At 33.4% G+C, this 3,936-nt stretch overlaps 1 non-coding gene across 1 annotated transcript; it reads left to right on the forward strand.

The window, feature by feature from the left end:
- The first annotated feature begins 3,444 nt into the window (after positions 1 to 3,444).
- On the forward strand, positions 3,445 to 3,606 carry LOC148093255 (U1 spliceosomal RNA). Its single transcript, XR_015714516.1, has one exon. It is a non-coding gene; the product is annotated as a U1 spliceosomal RNA (small nuclear RNA).
- The last annotated feature ends 330 nt before the right edge of the window (positions 3,607 to 3,936 follow it).

The raw sequence follows: 3,936 nt of genomic DNA on the forward strand, positions 1-3,936 counted from the left end.
ATTACAAATTATAGCAAAGACTTCATGCCACTGCTATTATTGAAACTGACATAAATGCAAAACCCTGCACTTGGAGAAATGGCTTTGATATCATTCCTCTGGAGGCAGAAATCTCTCTAGTAGCCCATATGTGGGTTATGGCAGGAGCTACGTTTTTAAACCCTACTCATGGTAAATGTTTATATTAGAGAGTTTATCTGGTTTAGGATGAAAAATATGACCCAGGTTAGGATGCAAAGAAGAAAAGCATGGAAGCTGAGGCAGATATCTCAAAGGGCATGACAGTCCCCTTCTCCTTGTGCTGGGAACAGGGAGACTTCCTTCCAGACACCCAGGTAGAAGAGAAAACACAGCAGATGTGGTTTGCACTGAATAAAGATCATAGATTCTTCTTAATCACCACCTTTCCTTTTTATGGAGTAAGTGTAAATTATTGTCAGTTTCATCATTTGTAGTCAGAGCCTGAAACAGATGCTGAAGGTTTAGTTTAAAATGATATGTGTCTCTTATAACAACCTGCAATATGCTCCCCAAGGACTATTTACCTTCCACATTCCATAAACTCAGCACAAGGGAGCTTATTCTTAAAAGCATTTAAAGTAAATTAAGCACAATGAATGCAGCTTTCTTTAGAGATAACATTTAGTGGAGTTATTATAGGGCTTCCTATGTCTGCTTTGAGTGGGCATTTGCCTTAATGACTTTGTTTAACAAGCTTTTGTTCGCTGGTTTATGTGATTTAAAGTGTTGTTAAACTATTTGTCCTTAGGAGTTTTGCTACCAACACGTGGCAATCACACTGTGACTTTCTTGATATTTAAACATATCAACAGCTTTTTATCAGCTATAATCAATTAAAATCAAGTAGTAAGTCATAATAAAATGAAAATAAAATATGAAATATTTAGGATCAACCATTATAAGAACTGTATGGCACACAAGAAAAAAACTAAAATTTTATTGAATACATAGAGAGCAACGCATACTGTGTTTCTTAATGGCAAAACAATATTTCAAAGAAATAAATTCATCCCAAATTAATGTTTTGGTTTAATGTAATTTTAATTAAATGGCTGTATTTATTTAGACTTTAACACAATAACCATTTGAAAGAAAAAATAAGCAAGAAAGGCTAAGAAAAAAAAAGAGAGCCTAGTATTAGAAAGATTTAAAATACAAACTGTGTAATACTGGTTAAAAATCAACAGATCAATAAAACAAAATAGATAATCCTATCATTCATAATTATTTTGTTTATGATAAAGGAAACACAACTGTTAGAAAATGGAGGACTATTCATTAAATAACGATAAATGATTATCTAGAAAATTATATTTGATTTTTAGTTCATACCATGTATCAAAATAAAATACAGCTATACTAAAAATTTTATATCAAAAATAATACTATAAAATGCTATACATAATTTATATGAACATTCTTCTCATATCTGAATAGAAAACTTCAGAAACATACAAGATATATTTTTTAAAATTCTAGAGAAAAGGCCCTGTATTTTTCTACATAAAAATAAAACATTTTTGTTCATAATGACATTGATGAAAATAAAAAGACATTTTTAGGACAATATTTTTTATAAACATGATGGATATGGTTTTTATCTTTAATTTTGAAATGGAGATGTTATTTTTGCCCTTGTTAATTCCTATTTCCAATTGGTGGCACCTCATCTAAATACTCAGCCATGAATCTGGGCCTGGAGCTGAAATGCAACAGAGGCCTAGGAGTTATCTGCAGTGAGGAAAGGCCAGGGGCTCCAAACCACATGACTGGCAATATGCTAGGGAAGGAAAGGTCACCCTGGGGAGGAGGACCCACTCTACAACTGTCCTTTGCTAGGTACCCAGGGCTTTCCACCCTAGTGACCTTCTGTTTCTGGCCCATCGTATTTGCTCTACTCATGTCTGTCTAAATATCTATCATAATAAGAATCCCCCAAAGAAAAACCAGAAAAAGGTGAGCAAGAAATTCTCAAAAGAAGAAATAAACATATTAAGTCAGATTTAAGTTCACAAGTAATCAAAAATATACATTTAAAAACACAAAACAATATTAAATTGACAATTAAAAGAAGATAGTTCCTACGTTTGAGAAAAAACTCTGAAAAAGAATTTTTTATATAATGTTTCTGGCAATGTTAATCTGTTTAAAATATCTTCTAAGCAACTTGGTGATAAGTTTTTGTATTCTCCAAATTATCTCCTAAGATCATATTTTTTATGATTAGCAAAGAAAATAAATATGCTTTTAAGCAAAGCTAAGTAACTCTCCCTAGCTTCAACCGCTGTTGACCACAGTTGCCTAAGTGGGGTTGGTGAGTCTTCTGCCTGGCATTTCATATGGTCTCATCTGCATCCACCAGGCATTTATATCAGTAACTGATGACAGGCAGCCAGTGACAGGGATGTTGTACTAAGAGTTTTAAGTAGCTCCAGTTTTTCTGCTTCAACTGAAATTCTATGTCAATTTTTTTCAAACATATGTAAATAGTCAAACACAAACAAAGCAAAGTATTTAGGTAAAAATAAGAATAGTAAAATTATTTTTCAAAGACTATTTAAACTTAGCACATCCATGAATGGTAGCAGTCAAAATCTTTTCCTTAAAGATATAGCAATGTGTTGCCCATATAACAGTTCATGAAGCAGATTTTGTAAAAGAACTTAACAATAACAGTGACATGGAAAAATTATCAAAATGAAGATGAAATCCCAGATTAAGGTGGCAAATGTTCAAGGAAATCACTGTCTCCTCTGACAGGTGGCTTCCCAGGGACAGCATTAGCATCTCAGAGAAGGAACCAGACATCCCTTCTTTCTTGAATTCCATGGTACTTTCTTCACTAAGAAATTAGTACAAAGTTATCATCACACACAAAGAATATAGGATTCAGAAAGATTGAACAGACCTAGAAAAATACTATCTTCGTATCTTAAACTTTTCTCCAGGAAACTTGATCTATATCTATCCACATCTATCTATGTCCATATCCATATCCATATCCATATCCATATCCATATCCATATCCATATCCATATCCATATCCATATCCATATCCATATCCATCTCTATCATATCTCTCTCTCTCTCTCTCTCTCTCTCTCTATCTCTATCTCTCTCTGTCTCTCTGTCTCTGTCTCTATCTCTATCTCTGTCTCTGTCTCTATCTCTATCTCTATCATCTCTATCTCTATCTCTATCATCTCTATTTCTATCTCTATCTCTATCATCTCTATTTCCTCTATCTCTAATCTCTATCTCTATCTCCATCTTTATCTTTATCTCTCTCTATCTCTCTATCTCTGTCTCTATCATCTCTATCTCTATCTCTATATATCATTTCTATATCTATCTAAATAATCTGTATCTATATCTGTATATCTATCTATATACACTTTTTTTTAATTGAAATTGTGAAAAGAGATACTTACCTGGAAGGAGAGAGACCATGATCATGAATGTAGTTTTCCCAGGGTGAGGCTCATCCATTGCACTCTGGATGCGCCCACCCCTGAGATTTCCCCAAATGTGGGAAACTTGACTGCATAATTTGTGGTAGTGGGGGACTGTGTTCATGCTCTCCACTACAAAACTGTAAAAAGGTGTTTCCCTTGGGCTATTATATGAAGTTAATGAAAGGGGCCCTATAAAAAGAAGTATATGTGTGTGTGTTTTTTATAAAATGTGGTCAAGAGAACCCCTGTTCCAAAGCTGGATTCCTTTAAGCTAAATGAAGAAGTATTCTTTCTCTTTAATGTTATGTTTTTCTATAAAACATTAAAATCTTTGGTTCTCTAGTATAGGATTTTATAGAAGTAGAGAGTAAGACTGAAACAATATTTTGTTGTCAAACTTAAGAAATATTTATTACGAAGCCCTTATGTTCAGGATGCACAGAATGCTAGAGCTGCACAG

The sequence above is a fragment of the Miniopterus natalensis genome, chromosome 4 (genome assembly GCF_054644295.1).
Source record: "Miniopterus natalensis isolate mMinNat1 chromosome 4, mMinNat1.hap1, whole genome shotgun sequence".
In the NCBI taxonomy this organism is placed as follows: Eukaryota; Metazoa; Chordata; class Mammalia; order Chiroptera; family Miniopteridae; genus Miniopterus; species Miniopterus natalensis.